The following is a 20,974-nucleotide window of genomic DNA, read 5'->3' as shown; positions in this document are numbered from 1 at the left end:
TGGGGAAGTAAGATTTTATGCAGCCTTTCCCTCAGCCAGCTGGCTCATTTCCAGGGGTCCTGAGCAACTGGAGTCATTCATAGAACAATCCTGCTCATAATTCTCCATATATACTTATTCAATATTGAATAGTTGAGTGCCTTTATGTAGATATAGTGAACTGGGAAGCTGAGACCAAAGAAGGATTAAAATAAAAATAAAATTTCCCAATTTTATTATTTCCTTTCACAAGATAAAACCATATTACTTTCACAGTTTTAGCAAGCATATCTTCCTGAAATATATAATTAATACATTTGCAAAAACACATCTATCTTGTATTAGTTGTACAGAGAAGGGAGAAAGACTATGAAGTTGCCAAGAGCTGCTGAAAACCTGACTTTGTATCCTCTTTTTCCCTTCTTCATTCTCTGAAAAAATGTTTCTTCTTCTCTTGCATTTAAAACTCTTGCTTGGTCTCATGTGTATGTCTTTAGAACTCCTTTATTGGATGAGATAGGGCACATTCAGGGTGGTATGGCCATAGACAAGAACTCCTATATTGGTATCTTATTCAAGGACTTATGTTCTCTTAAGCTTGAACCAGTGTCTTATCTCTGTCTTTCAGCCTTAACCTGCCACACAATAGTGTATTTTTTTTTTATCAAGAAGATACTAGCTTTTGAGACTTCTTCTCTTGATGTGCCCTTTGTAGATGAGCAAAGAGCCAAATAGCTTGAGATCTGCGGCAGGAGGCCGGTCTGGGGTACAGACCAATAGAAGAGAGAGTCTGCCACAGACAGAAACTTTGAGAAGACAGACAAATTAGATAAAACTTACGTGACTCTGTGGGCTGGCAGGACAAGCTGGAATCTGGAAAAGCCTCCAGTGCAAAAACAAATTCTTTTTGTCCAACATTTCCCATGCCCTCCAGAATTTTGCTGAGAAAGTGGCACTGAGAAAGATCTGGAAAACAGAGGCAGATTGTATGACACATGTAGTTGGAGTTTTAATATAAAAGTGAACCAAAAATAATGAAACTACAGCCCAACCCCTTCCCACTTCAAATATTAATAAGATCTGAAAGGCAGTGGTGGTGAAGGAGGTTGGGGGTTAAGCTAATTGTAAGTGAACTCAATCTAATTAAAGCTATGACACTATCCCAGCTCAATTTAATTCTAAGGAGAATATTAATGATCACCTTCTCACTCAAAATGCCAGGCAGAGGGAAGGGATTGCATTCCCAGGGAAATAAAGTAAAACAAAAAAAAAAGCATTATACTTAACAATATATTATTCTTTTATACAACTATTTGAATACAATAAAAATTATGAGAATTGTTCAGAAGCAAGAAAATGTGATTCATAATCAGGAGAAAGCTAAATCAATAGAAATAAACCACAGATGAGCAGGTTTGAGAAATAGCAGGTAAAGACTTTAAAACAACTGCTGTAAATATTTTGAAGAATTTACAGGAAAATGTGTTGAAACTTTGAAAAGATGGCCTGTTTCCGGAGAGAAATCAAAATCCCAACGAAGAACCAACTGGAAATCCTAAAGTGTAAAAATATGATATATGAAACAAAATTTAATTAGATGGACTTAATATCAGAATAAGCACTGCAGAAGAAAGGGTCAGTGAACATCAAGACAATAAGAACTATTCAAACTGAAGTAGAGAGGGGATCAAAAATATGAAATATTTACAGATAAATTTGATGAAAGCTTAAGGATAAATCTGACAAAAGACACTGGAAACTAGAAATAAGTGGGAAGGAATGCCTATTGATGTGTTGGAAGATTCAATATTGTTAAGATGTTAGTTCTCCCCAGATTGATCTATAGATCCAACAAAATCCCACTCAAAATCCCAGTAGGTTTTTTTGTTTTTGAACATTGTAAGACACTTGTTTTATTTAGTATATAAATTTCTCTAAATACATATAATAAAATGCTGTAATTATATTAAACAAGTAATAATTACAAACATGTAGACCCTACTATAGCCTAGTTCTTCATAATCACTGTGATGATTACTATACTATCCTGAGAAAACCTGTGGAAAAAACTAAAATTGAAAAATCCTTTGGTGAGCACAGTCATCCCTCCCTCCATCAAAACCAAAAGTTTACCAAGCTATAGCAAATATAAAAGAGGTGGTTAGTAATTCACAACAGTCTTCAAGAGCATTAATTATCAATTCTTTACCTGATTTAGATACAACCACTTGTTCTCTAATCTCATCTTTACCAAATGTATCAAGCAATATTAGATGTTGGAGACGACAGAAGAATCAAACTCTCCCTACCCCTGCCAAATTACAAGATTCCTGATGAGTATAAGTTTCTTGAAAATAGTGGAAATTTTTTCTACTTGATAGTGGAGAATGTGATGTAGAATTTTGCATTTGGCACAGAATCTGGCTTAGATGATTTGGTGAAATATGACGACTGGGCATGTGATGGAACATTTAAATGTAGTCCAGATGTGTCCTACCAGTTGTATAGGTTATATGCATTGATAAGAGATAACACCATTCCTCATCTGTTCATTTTACTTCTAGGGAAATCTGAAGAGATTTACAGCAGACTTTCTTATATTATAAACAACTTAAACATCCAACATTAGATCCTGAATCCTTAATGACTAACCTTGAGAAAGGAAGTATCATCCTTCTCTTTAAGATATACCTGAATACAGCTACAATCATGAATCTACACATATTTAAAATGTTTTCAAATATTTTTGTATTTTTATTTTCCACAATATAATATTTTTAATTGAAGTGTAGTTGATTTACAATGTTGTGTTAATTTCTGCTGTACAGCAAAATTTTATATATATATATAATTTTATATAAATATATGTATATAATTCATTTTTGTATTCTTTTCCATGTGGTTTATCTCAGGATATTGAATACAGTTCCCTGTGCTATACAGCAGGACCTTTTTTTTTTTATCCATTCTACATATAATAGTTTGCATTTGCTAACCCTGAACTCCCGGTTCAGCCCTCTCCCACTACCCCTCCCCTTTGGCAACCACAAGTCTGTTCTCTATGTCTGTGAGTCTGTTTCTGTTTCATAGACAGGTTCATTTGTTTCACAATAAAATCTTTTAAATGTTTTGTTATTAATTTTTCATGTTTCATTATGTCCTTTTTTATGTCTGTCTTTTATTTGATTTTTTTTAAAACTCATTTGTGGTTTTTTGTTTGTTTGGTTTTTTAAAATTTATTTATTTATTTATTTATTTATGGCAGTGTTGGGTCTTCTTTTCTGCACGAGGGCTTTCTCCAGTTGCGGCAAGTGGGGGCCACTCTTCATCGCGGTGCGCGGGCCTCTCACTATCGTGGCTTCTCTTGTTGCGGAGCACAGACTCCAGAAGCGCAGGCTCAGTAATTGTGGCTCACGGGCCCAATTGCTCCGCGGCATGTGGGATCCTCCCAGACCAGGGCTCAAACCCGTGTCCCCTGCATTAGCAGACAGATTCTCAACCACTGCGCCACCAGGGAAGCCCTGATTTGTTTTTGTTATTTTCTTTTATGGCAAAATTGCCTTATGGCTAACTAGTTGGGCAACAAAACTGCTGTGATGAAACTGCTTGCAGCAAAGGTTCTTACTGTGAAAATACAAGATATGGTTGAGCACATTTTCATGTACCTGTTTGCCTTTTGTATGCCATTTTTGGATAAATATCTAGTTAGTACCTCTGCCTATTTTTAAATTGGATTGTTTGGGGTTTTTTCCTATTGACTCGTATGAGTTCTTTACATGTTTTGGATACTAATCCCTTACAATATATGTGTTTTGCAAATATTTTCTCGAATTCCTTGGGCTGTCTTTGCATTTTGTTGATGATTTCCTTCACTGTGCAGAAGCTTTTTAGTTTGATGAGTCCAACTTTTTAATTTTTTTTCTTTTGTTGCCTTTGCTTTTGGTGTCAAATCCAAGAAATCATTGCCAAGACTGCTGTCAAGGAGCTTACTGCCTATGCTTTTTTCCAGGAGTTTTATGGTTTCAGGTTTTACATTTTAATCCATTTTGAGTTGATTTTTGTGTATGGTGTAAAATAGGGGTCCAGTTTCATTTTTTTGCATGTGAATATTGAGTTTTCCCAATACAATTTATTGAAGAGACTATCCTTTCTTCATTGCACATTCTTGGCTCCTTTGTTACAAAGTAATTGGCCATAAAGTTTATTTCTAAGCTCTTTATTCTGTTCTATTAATCTATGTGTCTGTTTTTATGCCAATATCATACTGTTTTGATTACTATAGCTTTGCAATATAGTTTGAAAACAGGACTTGTAATGCCTCAGATTTGCTTTTCTTTCTCAGAATTGCTTTGGCTATTCAGGGTGTTTTTTGCTTTCATATAAATTTTATATTGTTTTTTCTATTTCTGTGAAAATGCCATTGGAATTTTCATAGGGATTACATTGACTCTATTGTTTGCTTTGGATGGTATGGGCATTTTAACTATTCATTCTCCTAATTCATGGACATGGAATACATTTTCATTAATTTGTGTCTTCTTCACTTTCTTTCATCAATGTCTTATAGTTTTTGTGTACAGACATTTCACCTCCTTCATTAAATTTATTCCTAGATATTTTATTCTTTTTGATTCAATTGTAAACGAGATTGTTTTCTTAATTTCTCTTTCTGATAGTTTATTAGTGTATATAAGTGCAAATGATTTTTGTATATTAGTTTTGTACCCTGCATCTTTACTGAATTTGCTTATTAATTCTAAGAGTTTTTTGGTGAAGCCTTTAGGGTTTTCTACATATATTATGTCATCTGCAAACAGAGAGAACTTTACTTTTTCCTTTTCAATTGGAATGCCTTTATTTCTTTTTCTTGTCTAAATACTCTGGCTAGTATTAAGTTTTCTAGTACTATGTTGAATAAAAGTGGTGAGAGTGGACATTCTTGTCTTGTTCCTGATTTTAGAGGAACTTATGTTTTTACTGTTGAGTACGACACTAGCTGTGGGCTTGTCATATATGGCCTCTGTAATGTTAACGTACATTCCCTCTATACCCATTTTTTAGAGAATTTTTATCATGAATTAATGATAATTTTTCCAAATTTTTTTTCATCTACTGAAATGATCATATTATTTTTACTTTTCACTCTATTAATGTGATGTATCACACTGACTGATTTGCAGATGTTAAGCCATCCTTGAATTCCAGGGATAAATCCCACCTGGTCATGGTGTACGATCTTTTTAATGTATTGTTGAATTCGTTTTCTAAAATTTTGTTGAGGAATTTTGCATCTATGTTCATCAGGGATATTGGTCTGTAATTTTCTTTCCTTGTAGTGTCCTTGTCTGGTTTTGGTATCAGGGTAATACTGACTTTGTAAAATGAGTTTGGAAGTATTCTCTCTTCTTCTATTTTTTGGAAGAGATTGAGGATTGATATTAATTCTTCTTTTAATGCTTGGAAGAGTTCACCAGTGAAGTCATCTGGTCCTGGGGTTTTATGTGTTGGGAGATTGTTGATTACTAATTCAATCTCCTTATTCACTATTTGTCTGTTCAGACTTTCTGTTTCTTCATGATGAAGAAAGAATGTGTATGTATGTATGTACATTGTATGTTGTATGTTTCTAGGAAGTTATCCATTTCTTCTAAGTTGTCTAATTTGTAGTTGTATAATTATTCATAACCAGCAGGATTTTTAACAGAAATTTACAAGCTGATTCTAAAATGGAAATGCAAAAAACCTAAATAGGCAAAACCACTATGAAAAAGAAAATCAAAATTGGAGAGCTACCAATAATAATTATGAATTTAGAGTTGAATAGTGTAGTATTGGTTTAAAGATAGACAAACAGATCAATGGAATAGAATAGAGAGTCCAGAAACAGACTCACACATATATGGACAAATGGATTTTGATGAAAGCACAGAAGAAATGAAGTGCATAAAGGACAGTCTTTCCCACAAATGATTTTAGAATAATTGAATATCCATATGAAAAAGAAGATAAAGAAAGGAAGGAAGAAAAAGAAATAGAAAGAAAGAAAAGAAAAGAGGGACTTCCCTGGTGGTGCAGTGGTTAAGAATCTGCCTGCCAGTGAAGGGGAAACAGGTTCAATCCCTGGTCCAGGAAGATTTCACATGCTATGGAGCAACTAAACCTGTGCACCACAACTACCGAGCCTGCACTCTAGAGCTCACGAGCCACAACTACTGAGCCCGTGTGCCACAACTTCTGAGCCCATGCACCACAATTACTGAAGCCTGCATGCTTTAGGGCCCATGTGCTGCAACTACTGAAGCCCGTGCACCTAGAGCCCATGCTCTGATGCAAGAGAAGCCACTGCAGTGAGAAGCCTGTGCACTGCAATGAAGAGTAACTCCCACACGCAGCAATTAGAGAAAGCCTGCGTGCAGCAATGAAGACCCAACACAGCCAAAAAAAAAAAAAAAAAAAAAGAGAGAGAGAGAGAAAGGAAAGGAAAAAATAGAAAAATAACTTTGATTCATACATTGTACCATATTTTTAAAATCCATTCAAAATAGACCATGACCTAAAGGTAAAACTTAAAATTATAAAACTTCTAGAAGAAAACATAAGAGAAAATATTTGTCAAATATTTGTAATTTTGTGGCAGATGAAGATTTCTTAGACACACCACAAAAATCACGATCCACAGAAGAATAAATTGACAAATCCGACCTCACCAAAATTAAGAACTTCTGCTTTTCAAAAGACACTGTTAAGAGAATGAAAAGAAAAGCCACAAACAGAGAGAAATTTTTTGCAAACTATGTATCTGTCAAAGGACTTATATCCAGAAAATACAGCAATCTCAAAACTAAATAATAAGAAAACAAACAACCTAATAAAATAAATGGACAAAAGTTTAAATAGACACTTCATCGAAGAAGATATAAGGCTGGCAACTAAGCAAATGAAAAGATGCTCAACTTCATTAATTAGGGAAATTGAATTAAAACTACAATGAGATACATTTAAACATCCTTTAAAATTAAAAAGACTCACTGTGATGGTTAATTTTATGTGTCAACTTGACTGCACCATGGGATGCCCAGATATCTGGTTACACATTATTTCTGAGTGTATTGTGAGGGTGTTTCTGGAAGAGATTAACATTTGAATTGGTGGACTGAGTAACGTAGATTGCTGTCCCCATTGTCAGTGTGCATGACCCAATCTGTTGAGGGCCTGAATAGAACAAAAAGGTAGAGGAAGGTTGAACTGGCTCTCTCTGCCTGACTGCTTGAGCTAAGACATTGGTCTTTTGCCCTTGGACTGGGATTTACACCATCAGTGTTCTTGGTTCTCAGGCCTTCAGGCTCAGACTGGAATTTACACCACCAGCTTTCCTGGTTCTCCAGCTTGCAGACAGCAGACTGTGGGACTTTACAGCTTCCATAATCGTATGAATCAATTCATTATAATAAGTCTCATTCTAGTTATATATGTATATATTCTATTGATTCTGTTTCTCTGGAGAACCTTGACTAATACACTCACCATACCAAGTGTTGGCAAGGATATGGAGGAACTAGAACTTTTATACACTTCTGGTGTGTATGTATGTTAAATGGTTGCTATGAACTGAATGTTTGTGCCCCCTAAAATTCATATGTTGAAACCTAACCCCCAATGTGACAGTATTAGGAGGTGGGGGCCATGGAAAATGATTTGATCATGAGGCTGGAGCCCTCATAAAAGGAACTAGTGCCCTTATAAAAGAGGTCTCAGAGAGGCAGAGTCAAGATGATGGTGTGGGAAGATGTGGAGTTAGCATCTCCCTACAACTAGGGCACCTGCCGGCCACTGGTGGGAGACTCTGATGCCCAAAGAGATGGAAGGAACCCCAAAGTGAACTGGTAGGATGTAGGGTGACTGAGAGGGGAGGAGAAGTGGAGGCCAGACAGGATTGGTGCCCTTGAGGCCAGGGAGATCAGGAGAGGCAGGTGGAAGGGACTCTCTGAGAAGAGTGGGAGAGGAGTGGAGGACGATTGCCTGGCCCACTTGGGCTGGGGAGCCTGCTGAGCTCCCAGGCCAGCCCCCTACCCTCCAAAGTCCCCTCCAGACTGTGTGGGTCCTTGGGGGCATAGGAGGTAGGCCAGGGAGATCAGGAGAGGCAGGCAGGAGGGGCCCTCCCAGACCAGAGGAGCAGGAGAGGAGAGGAGGGCATTTGCCCCACCCACTAGAGCCCAGGAAACCTGCTGAGCTCCCAGGTGAGGTCCCCTGCCCTCTGAGACCAGGGGTGGGGGGCACACCAGGGTCTCTTCTGTTCCTTGAGCCTAAGCCCCACTCCCCACAGCCCCCAGGGCCTTTTCCAGCCCTGTGGGTCTTGAGCATTGGCTCCGCCCAACACAGCCAAGGCCTTTCCGTCCCTCCCCCCTTTTTTTTCTTTCTTTCCCTCCTCCTCTTTTTAACTATTGTGGTACTGATGTACCATCCAGTTGTCGATTCATCTATATTTTAATTTTTATATTCTTCCTAACATGTCTGTTAGTTTCCTAGTCTAATTTTATTTTTTACTTTGTTATTGTTTTTTTTTTTTTTCCACCTCAGCAAGCTTGCAGGATCTTGGTTCACGAGCCCAGGGTCCAGCCAAAGCTCCTGCGGTGGGAGGTCTGAGTCTGAACCACTAGACTAACAGAGAACCTCAGACTCCAGGGAATATTCATCAGAGTGAGGTCTCATGGAATTCCTCATCTCAGCACCAAGACCCAGCTCTACCCAATAGCTTACAAACCCCAGTTTTGGAAGCCTCAGGCCAAACAACCAGTAAGACAGGAAAACAATCCCACTCATTAAAAAAAAAAAAAAAAGAGATGGCAAAAAATATATCACAGATGAAGAAACAAGGTAAAAACCTACAAGACCAAATAAATGAAGAGGAAATAGGCAATCTACCTGAAAAAGAATTCAGAGTAATGATAGTAAAGATGATCCAGAATCTCGGAAATAGAATGGAGGCATGGATTGAGAAAATACAAGAAATGTTTAACAAAGATCTAGAAGAACTAAAGAACAAACAAACAGAGATGAACAACACAACAACTGAAATGAAAAATACACGGAGGGGCAAGATGGCGGAAGAGTAAGACGCAGAGATCACCTTCCTCCCCACAGATACATGAGAAATACATCTACACGTGGAACTGCTCCTACAGAACACCCACTGAACGCTGGCAGAAGACGTCAGACCTCCCAAAAGGCAAGAAAATCCCCACGTACTTGGGTAGGGCAAAAGAAAAAAGAAATAACAGAGACAAAAGAATAGGGACGGGACCTGCACCAGTGGGAGGGAGCTGTGAAGGAGGAAAGGTTTCCACACACTAAGAAGCCCCTTCGTGGGCAGAGACTGCGGGTAGCAGAGGGGGAAGCTTCGGAGCCACGGAGGAGAGCGCAGCCACAGTGGTGTGGAGGGCAAAGCGGAGAGATTCCCGCACAGAGGAGCGGTGCCGACCAGCACTCACCAGCCCAAGAGGCTTGTCTGCTCAGCCGCCGGGGCAGGTGGGGGCTGGGAGCTGAGGCTCGGGCTTCGGTGCTAGCCGGGAGGGAGTCCGGGAAAAAGACTGCAGCTGCCGAAGAGGCAAGAGACTTTTTCTTGCCTCTTTGTTTCGCGGCGTGCAAGGAGAGGGGATTCAGAGCGCCGCCTAAACGAGCTCCAGAGACGGGCGCGAGCCGCAGCTATCAGCGCGGATCCCACAGCAACAGGGACGCAGAGGGAAAAACGGAGAGATTCCCGCACAGAGGCTCGGCACCGAGCAGCACTCACCAGCCCGAGAGGCTTGTCTGCTCACCCGCCAGGGCGGGCGGGGGCTGGGAGCTGAGGCGCGGGCTTCGGTCGGATCCCAGGGAGAGGACTGGGGTTGGCTGCGTGAACACAGCCTGAAGGGGCTAGCGCACCACAACTAGCCGGGAGGGTGCCCGAGAAAAAGTCTGCAGCTGCCGAAGAGGCAAGAGACTTTTTCTTGCCTCTTTGTTTCGCGGCGTGCAAGGAGAGGGGATTCAGAGCGCCACTTAAACGAACTCCAGAGACAGGCGCGAGCCGCGGCTATCAGCGCGGACCCCAGAGACGGGCATGAGACGCTAAGGCTGCTGCTGCCGCCACCAAAAAGCCTGTGGGCGAGCACAGGTCATTCTCCACACCGCCCCTCCCGGGAGCCTGTGCAGCCCGCCACGGCCAGGCTCCCGTAATCTGGGGACAACTTCCCCGGGAGAGCGCACGGCGCGCCTCAGGCTGCTGCAACGTCACGCCGGCTTCTGCCGCCGCAGGCTTGCCCCGCCTCCTCCATACTGCTCCCTCCCCGCGGCCTGAGTGAGCCAGAGCCCCCGAATCAGCTGCTCCTTTAACCCCGTTCTGTCTGGGCGGGGAACAGACGCCCTCAGGCGACCTACATGCAGAGGCGGGTCCAAATCCAAAGCTGAACCCCGGGAGCTGTAGGAACAAAGAAGAGAAAGGGAAATCTCTCCCAGCAGCCTCAGAAGCAGCGGATTAAAGCTCCACAAACAACTTGATGTGCCTGCATCTGTTGAATAGCTGAATAGACAACGAATCATCCCAAATTTAGGAGGTGGACTTTGGGAGCAGGATATATTAACTTTTCCCCTTTTCCTTTTTTTGTGAGTGTATATGTGTATGCTTCTGGGTGAGATTTTGTCTGTATAGCTTTGCTCTCACCGTTAGTCCTAGGGTTAGGTCCGTCCGTTTTTTGTTTTTTTTTTTTTTTTTACTTAAAAAAAATTTTTTTCCCTAATAAATGTTTTCTTAATAATTTTTTCCTTATTTTCTATTTTTAAAAATTAAAAAAAATTTTTTAATAAGTTTTTTCATATTTTTTATTTTAAAAAATTTAAAAAAATTTTTTTCTTAATAAATTTTTTCTTAATAATTTTTTTTCTTATTTTTTATTATAATTGCTTTATTTTATTTTATTTTATCCTCTTTCTTTCTTTCTTTCCATTTTTTCTCCCTTTTATTCTGAGCCGTGTGGATGAAAGGCTCTTGGTGCTCCAGCCAGGCATCAGGGCTGTGCCTCTGAGGTGGGAGAGCCAACTTCAGGACACTGGTCCACAAGAGACCTCCCAGCTCCACGTAATACCAAACGGCGAAAATCTCTCAGAGATCTCCATCTCAACATCAAGACCCAGCTTCACTCAACGACCAGCAAGCTACAGTGCTGGACACCCTATGCCAAACAACTAGCAAGACAGGAACACAGCCCCATCCATTAAGAGAGAGGCTGCCTAAAACCATAATAAGGCCACAGACACCCCAAAACACACCACCAGACGTGGACGTGCCCACCAGAAAGACAACATCCAGCCTCATCCACCAGAACACAGGCACTAGTTCCCTCCACCAGGAAACCTACACAACCCACTGAACCAACCTTAGCCACTGGGGACGGATACCAAAAACAACGGGAACTACGAACCTGCAGCCTGTGAAAAGGAGACCCCAAACACAGTAAGATAAGCAAAATGAGAAGACAGAAAAACACACAGCAGATGAAGGAGCAGGGTCAAAACACACCAGACCTAACAAATGAAGAGGAAATAGGTAGTCTACCTGAAAAAGAATTCAGAATAATGATAGTAAGGATGATCCAAAATCTTGGAAATAGAATAGACAAAATGCAAGAAACATTTAACAAGGACGTAGAAGAACTAAAGAGGAGCCAAGCAACGATGAAAAGCACAATAAATGAAATTAAAAATACTCTAGATGGGATCAATAGCAGAATAACTGAGGCAGAAGAACGGATAAGTGACCTGGAAGATAAAATGGTGGAAATAACTACTGCAGAGCAGAATAAAGAAAAAAGAATGAAAAGAACTGAGGACAGTCTCAGAGACCTCTGGGACAACATTAAACGCACCAACATTCGAATTCTAGGGGTCCCAGAAGAGGAAGAGAAAAAGAAAGGGACTGAGAAAATATTTGAAGAGATTATAGTTGAAAACTTCCCTAATATGGGAAAGGAAATAGTTAATCAAGTCCTGGAAGCACAGAGAGTCCCATACAGGATAAATCCAAGGAGAAACACACCAAGACACATATTAATCAAACTATCCAAAATTAAATATAAAGAAAACATATTAAAAGCAGCAAGGGAAAAACAACAAATAACACACAAGGGCATCCCCATAAGGTTAACAGCTGATCTTTCAGCAGAAACTCTGCAAGCCAGAAGGGAGTGGCAGGATATACTTAAAGTGATGAAGGAGAAAAACCTACAACCAAGATTACTCTACCCAGCAAGGATCTCATTCAGATTTGATGGAGAAATTAAAACCTTTACAGACAAGCAAAAGCTGAGAGAGTTCAGTACCACCAAACCAGCTTTACAACAAATGCTAAAGGAACTTCTCTAGGCAAGAAACACAAGAGAAGGAAAACACCTACAATAACAAACCCAAAACATTTAAGAAAATGGGAATAGGAACATACATATCGATAATTACCTTAAATGTAAATGGATTAAATGCTCCCACCAAAAGACACAGACTGGCTGAATGGATACAAAAACAAGACCCATATATATGCTGTCTACAAGAGACCCACTTCAGACCTAGAGACACATACAGACTGAAAGTGAGGGGATGGAAAAAGATATTCCATGCAAATGGAAATCAAAAGAAAGCTGGAGTAGCAATTCTCATATCAGACAAAATAGACTTTAAAATAAAGACTATTACAAGAGACAAAGAAGGACACTATATAATGATCAAGGGATCGATCCAAGAGGAAGGTATAACAATTGTAAATATTTATGCACCCAACATAGGAGCACCTCAATAAATAAGGCAAATACTAACAGCCATAAAAGGGGAAATTGACAGTAACACAATCATAGTAGGGGACTTTAACACCCCACTTTCACCAATGGACAGATCATCCAAAATGAAAATAAATAAGGAAACACAAGCTTTAAATGATACATTAAACAAGATGGACTTAATTGATATTTATAGGACATTCCACCCCAAAACAACAGAATACACATTTTTCTCAAGTGCTCATGGAACATTCTCCAGGATAGATCATATCTTGGGTCACAAATCAAGCCTTGGTAAATTTAAAAAAATTGAAATCGTATCAAGTATCTTTTCCGACCACAACGCTATGAGACTAGATATCAATTACAGGAAAAGATCTGTAAAAAATACAAACACATGGAGGCTACACAATACACTACTTAATAACGAAGTGATCACTGAAGAAATCAAAGGGGAAATCAAAAAATACCTAGAAACAAATGACAATGGAGACACGACGATCCAAAACCTATGGGATGCAGCAAAAGCAGTTCTAAGATGGAAGTTTATAGCAATACAAGCCTACATCAAGAAACAGGAAACATCTCGAATAAACAACCTAACCTTGCACCTAAAGCAATTAGAGAAAGAAGAACAAAAAAACCCCAAAGCTAGCAGAAGGAAAGAAATCATAAAGATCAGATCAGAAATAAATGAAAAAGAAATGAAGGAAACAGTAGCAAAAATCAATGAAACTAAAAGCTGGTTCTTTGAGAAGATAAACAAAATTGATAAACCATTAGCCAGACTCATCAAGAGAAAAAGGGAGAAGACTCAAATTAATAGAATTAGAAATGAAAAAGGAGAAGTAACCACTGACACTGCAGAAATACAAACGATCATGAGAGATTACTACAAGCAACTCTATGCCAATAAAATGGACAACCTGGAAGAAATGGACAGATTCTTAGAAATGCACAACCTGCCAAGACTGAACCAGGAAGAAATAGAAAATATGAACAGACCAATCACAAGCACTGAAATTGAAACTGTGATTAAAAATCTTCCAAAACACAAAAGCCCAGGACCAGATGGCTTCACAGGCGAATTCTATCAAACAGTTAGAGAAGAGCTAACACCTATCCTTCTCAAACTCTTCCAAAATATAGCAGAGGGAGAAACACTCCCCAACTCATTCTACGAGGCCACCATCACCCTGATACCAAAACCAGACAAAGATGTCACAAAGAAAGAAAACTACAGGCCAATATCACTGATGAACATAGATGCAAAAATCCTCAACAAAATACTAGCAAACAGAATCCAACAGCACATTAAAAGGATTATACACCATGATCAAGTGGGGTTTATTCCAGGAATGCAAGGATTCTTCAATATACGCAAATCAATCAACGTGATACATCATATTAACAAATTGAAGGAGAAAAACCATATGATCATCTCAATAGATGCAGAGAAAGCTTTCGACAAAATTCAACACCCATTTATGATAAAAGTCCTGCAGAAAGTAGGCATAGAGGGAACTTTCCTCAACATAATAAAGGCCGTATATGACAAACCCACAGCCAACATTGTCCTCAATGGTGAAAAACTGAAACCATTTCCACTAAGATCAGGAACAAGACAAGGTTGCCCACTCTCACCACTATTATTCAACATAGTTTTGGAAGTGTTAGCCACAGCAATCAGAGAAGAAAAAGAAATAAAAGGAATCCAAATCGGAAAAGAAGAAGTAAAACTGTCACTGTTTGCAGATGACATGATACTATACATAGAGAATCCAAAAGATGCTACCAGAAAACTACTAGAGCTAATCAATGAATTTGGTAAAGTAGCAGGATACAAAGTTAATGCACAGAAATCTCTTGCATTCCTGTATACTAATGATGAAAAATCTGAAAGTGAAATTAAGAAAACACTCCCATTTACCATTGCAACAAAAAGAATAAAATATCTAGGAATAAACCTACCTAAGGAGACAAAAGACCTGTATGCAGAAAATTATAGGACACTGATGAAAGAAATTAAAGATGATACAAATAGATGGAGAGATATATCATGTTCTTGGATTGGAAGAATCAACATTGTGAAAATGACTCTGCTACCCAAAGCAATCTACAGATTCAATGCAATCCCTATCAAACTACCACTGGCATTTTTCACAGAACTAGAACAAAAAATTTCACAATTTGTATGGAAATACAAAAGACCCCGAATAGCCAAAGCAATCTTGAGAACGAAAAATGGAGCTGGAGGAATCAGGCTCCCTGACTTCAGACTATATTACAAAGCTACAGTAATCAAGACAGTTTGGTACTGGCACAAAAACAGAAATATAGATCAATGGAACAGGATAGAAAGCCCAGAGATAAGCCCACGCACATATGGTCACCTTATCTTTGATAAAGGAGGCAAGCATATACAGTGGAGAAAAGACAGCCTCTTCAATAAGTGGTGCTGGGAAAATTGGACAGGTACATGTAAAAGTATGAAATTAGAACACTCCCTGACACCATATACAAAAATAAACTCAAAATGGATTAAAGACCTAAGTGTAAGGCCAGACACTATCAAACTCTTAGAGGAAAACATAGGCAGAACACTCTATGACATAAATCACAGCAAGATCCTTTTTGCCCCAGGTCCTAGAGAAATGGAAATAAAAACACAAATAAACAAATGGGACCTAATGAAACTTAAAAGCTTTTGCACAGCAAAGGAAACCATAAACAAGACCAAAAGACAACCCTCAGAATGGGAGAAAATATTTGCAAATGAAGCAACTGACAAAGGATTAATCTCCAAGATTTACAAGCAGCTCATGCAGCTCAATAACAAAAAAACAAACAACCCAATCCAAAAATGGGCAGAAGACCTAAATAGACATTTCTCCAAAGAAGATATACAGATTGCCAACAGACACATGAAAGAATGCTCAACATCATTAATCATTAGAGAAATACAAATCAAAACTACAATGAGGTATCATCTCACACCAGTCAGAATGGCCATCATCAAAAAATCTAGAAACAATAAATGCTGGAGAGGGTGTGGAGAAAAGGGAACACTCTTGCACTGTTGGTGGGAATGTAAATTGATACAGCCACTATGGAGAACAGTATGGAGGTTCCTTAAAAAACTAAAAATAGAACTACCATACGACCCAGCAATCCCACTACTGGGCATATACCCTGAGAAAACCATAATTCAGAAAGAGTCATGTACCAAAATATTCATTGCAGCTCTGTTTACAATAGCCAGGACACGGAAGCAACCTAGGTGTCCATCATCGGATGAATGGATAAAGAAGATGTGGCACATATATACAATGGAATATTACTCAGCCATAAAAAGAAATGAAATGGAGGTGTTTGTAATGAGGTGGATGGAGTTAGAGTCTGTCATACAGAGTGAAGTAAGTCAGAAAGAGAAAAGAAATACAGTATGCTAACACATATATATGGAATCTAATAAAAAAAAAAAGGGTCATGAAGAACCTAGTGGCAAGATGGGAATAAAGACAGAGACCTACTAGAGAATGGACTTGAGGATATGGGGAGGGGGAGGGGTGAGATGTGACAGGGTGAGAGAGTGTCATGGACATATATACACTACCAAATGTAAAATAGATAGCTAGTGGGAAGCAGCCGCATAGCACAGGGAGATCAGCTCGGTGCTTTGTGACCACCTAGAGGGGTGGGATAGGGAGGGTGGGAGGGAGGGAGATGCAAGAGGGAAGAGATATGGGAACATATGTATATGTATAACTGATTCACTTTGTTATAAAGCAGAAGCTAACACACCATTGTAAAGCAATTATACTTCAATAAAGATGTTTAAAAAAAAATACACTAGAAGGAATCAATAACAGAATAACTGACGCAGAAAAACGAATAAGTGAGCTGAAAGACAAAATGGTGGAAATAACTGCCAAGGGGCAGAATAAAGAAAAAAGAATGAAAAGAATTGAAGACAATCTCAGAGACCTCTGGGACAACACTAAACACACCAACATTCTAATTGTAGGGGTCCCAGAAGAAGAAGAGAAAAAGAAAGGGTCTAAGAAAATATTTGCAGAGATTATAGTTGAAAACTTCCCTAACTTGGGAAAGGAAATCGTTAATCAAGCCCAGGAAGCACAGAGAGTCCCATACAGGATAAACCCTAGGAATAACACACCAAGAAACATATTAACCAAATAGCAAAAATTAAATTCAAAGAAAAAATATTAAAAGCAGCAAGGGAAAAACAAAAACTAACATGCAAAGGAATCCCCATAAGGTTATCAGCTGATTTTTCAGCGGAAACTCTGTAAGCAAGAAGGGAGTGGCAGGATATATTTAAAGTGATGAAAGAGAAAAAACGTACAACCAAGATGACTCTACCCAGCAAGGATCTCATTTAGATTTGATGGAGAAGTCAAAAGCTTTTCAGACAAACAAAAGCTAAGAGAAATCAGCACCACCAAACCAGCTTTAAAACAAATGCTAAAGAAACTTCTCTAAGTGGGAAACACAAGAAAAGAAAAAGACCCACAAAAACAAACCCAAAACAATTAAGAAAATGATAATAGTAATATACATATCAATAATAACCTTGAATGTAAGTGGTTTAAATGCCCCAACCAAAAGACACAACCTGGCTGAATAGATACAAAAACAAGGCCCATATATATGCTTTCTACAAGAGATCCACTTCAAACCTAGGGACACATACAGACTAAAAGTGAAGGGATGGAAAAAGATATTCCATGCAAATGTAAATCAAAAAAAGCTGGAGTAGCAATACTCGTATCAGACAAAATAGACTTTAAAATAAAGACTCTTACAAGAGATAAGAAGGGATGCTACATAATGATCAAGCGATTAATCCAAGAAAAAGTTATAACAATAATAAATGTTTATGCTCCCAACATAGGAGCACCTCAAAATATAAGGCAAATGCTAACAACCATGAAAGGAGAAATTGACAGTAAGACAATAATAGTAGGGGACTTTAACACCCCACTTACAGCAATGGACAGATCATCCAAACAGAAAATAAATAAGGAGCCACAAGCTTTAAATGACACAATACACCAGATAAATCTAATTGATATTTATACAACATTCCACCCAAAAGTGGCAGAATACACTTTCTTCTCAAGTGCACATAGAACATTCTCCAGGATAGATCAGATCTTGGGTAACAAATCAAGGCTCAGTAAATTTAAGAAAATTGAAATCGTATCAAGGATCTTTTCTGACCACAATGCTATGAGATTGGAAATCAATTATAGGAAAAAAAGCCATAAAAAACACAAATACATGGAGGCTAAACAGTGCACTACTAAATAACCAAGAGATCACTGAAGAAATCAAAGAAGAAATTTAAAAATACATAGAAACAGATGACAATGAAAACATGACGATCCAAAACCTATGGGACGCAGCAAAAGCAGTTCTAAGAAATTTATAGCAATACAATCTCACCTCAAGAAACGAGAAAAATCTCAAATAAACAATCTAACCCTACACTTAAAACAACTAGAGAATGAAGAACAAAGAAAACCCATAGTCAGTAGAAGGAAAGAAATCATAAAGATTGGAGCAGAAATAAATGAAATAGAAACAAAGAAAACAATAGCAAAGATCAATAAAACTAAAAGCTGGTTCTTTGAGAAGATAAACAAAATTGATAAACCATTAGCCAGACTCATCAAGAAAAAGAGGGAGAGGACACAAATCAATAAAATTAGAAATGAAAAGGGAGAAATCACAACTGACACTTCAGAAATACAAAGGATTATAAGAGACTACTACAAAACAACTTTATGCCAATAAAATGGACAACCATGAAGAAATGGGCAAATTCTTGGAAAGGTAAAACTTTCCAAGACTGAACCAGGAAGAATTAGAAAATATGAACAGACCTATCACAATTAATGAAATTGAAACTGTAATTAAAAATCTTCCAACAAACAAAAGTCCAGGACCAGATGACTTTACAGCTGAATTCTATCAAACATTTAGAGAAGACCTAACACCGATCTTTCTCAAAGTCTTCCAAAAAATTGCAGAAGGACAAACACTCCCAAATTCATTCTATGAAGCCACCATCACCCTGATACCAAAACCAGAAAAAGATATCACACAAAAAAGAAAATTATAGACCAATATCACTGATGAACATAGATGCACTGATGAACAAAATACTAACAAACAGAATCCAACGGCACATTAAAAGGATCATACACCATGATCAGGTGGGATTTATCCCAGGGATGCAAGGATTCTTCAATAAACACAAATCAATCAATGTGATATACCACATTAACAAATTAAGGAATAAAAACCATATGATCATCACAATAGATGCAGAAAAAGCTTTTGACAAAATTCAACACCCATTTATGATAAAAACTCTCCAGAAAATGGGCATAGAGGGAACCTACCTCAACATAATATAGGCCATATATGACAAACCCACAGGAAGCATCATACTCAAAGGTGAAAAACTGAAAGCATTTCCACTAAGATTAGGAACAAGACAAGTATGTCCACTCTCACCACTCTTATTCAACATAGTTTTGGAAGTCCTAGACACAGCAATCAGAGAAGAAAATGAAATAAAAAGAATACAAATTGGAAAAGAAGAAGTAAAACTGCCACTGTTTGCTGATGACGTGATACTATACATAGAAAATCCTAAAGATGCCACCAGAAAACCTCTAGAACTAATCAATGAATTTGGTAAGGTTGCAGGATACAAAATTAATGCACAGAAATCTCTGGCATTCCTATACACCACCAACAAAAAATCAGAAAGAGAAATAAATGAAACAATCCCATTCACCGTTGCAACAAAAAGAATAAAATACCTAGGAATAAACCTGCCTAAGGAGGCAAAACACTTGTACTCAGAAAACTATAAAACACTGATGAAAGAAATCAAAGATGACATAAACAGATGGAGAAATAAACCATGTTCTTGGATTGGAAGAATCAATATTGTGAAAATGACTCTACTACCCAAAGCAATCTACAGATTCAATGCAATCCCTATCAAGCTACCAATGGCATTCTTCACAGAATTAGAACAAAAATTTTTGCAATTCGTATGGAGACAGAAAAGACTCCCGAACAGTCAAAGCAATCTTGAGAAAGAAAAATGCAGTTGGAGGAATCAGGCTCCCTGACTTCAAACTATACCACAAAGCTACAGTAACCAAGACAGTATGGTACTGGTACAAAAACAGAAATATAGATCAATGGTACAAGATAGAATGCCCAGAGATAAACCCACCCACATATGGGTACCTAATTTATGATAAAGGAGGCAAGAACATACAATGGAGAAAAGACAGCTTGTTCAATAAGTGGTGCTGGGAAAACTGGACAGCTACATGTAAAAGAATGAAATTAGAACACTACCTAACACCTTACACAAAAATAAACTCCAAATGGATTAAAGACTTAAATGTAAGACCAAACACTATAAAACTCTTAGAGGAAAACATAGGAAAAACAGTCTTTGACATAAACCACAGCAAGATCTTTTTTGACCCACCTCCTAGAGTAACAGAAATAAACATAAAAATAAACAAATGGAACTTAATTAAACTTAAAAGCTTTTGCACAGCAAAGGAAACCATAAACAAGACAAAAAGACAGCCCTCAGAATGGGAGAAAATATTTGCAAATCAAACAACAGACAAAGGATTAATCTCCAAAATATACAAACAGTTCATGGAGCTCAATATCAAAAAAACAAACAATCCAGTTTAAAAATGAGCAGAAGACCTAAATAGATGTTTCACCAAGGAAGACATACAGATGGCCAAGAGGCACATAAAAGATGCTCAACATCACTATTATTAGAGAAATGCAAATCGAAATTATAATGAGGTATCACCTCACGCTGGTCAGATGACCACTATCAAAAAATCTAGAAACAATAAATGCTGAAAAGGGTGTGGTGAAAAGGGAACCCTCTTGTACTCTTTGTGGGAATGTAAATTGATACAACCACTATGGAAAACAGTATCAATGTTCCTTAAAAAACTAAAAATAGAACTACCATATGACCCAGCAATCCCACTACTGAGCATATACCCTGAGAAAACCATAATTCAAAAGGAGTCATGTACCACAATGTTTATTGCAGCACTATTTACAATAGCCAGGACATGGAAGCAACCAAAATGTCCATCAACAGA

Source organism: Eubalaena glacialis, chromosome 3 (assembly GCF_028564815.1).
Source record: "Eubalaena glacialis isolate mEubGla1 chromosome 3, mEubGla1.1.hap2.+ XY, whole genome shotgun sequence".
Classification (NCBI taxonomy): Eukaryota; Metazoa; Chordata; class Mammalia; order Artiodactyla; family Balaenidae; genus Eubalaena; species Eubalaena glacialis.
This window is presented reverse-complemented; position numbering follows the sequence as displayed.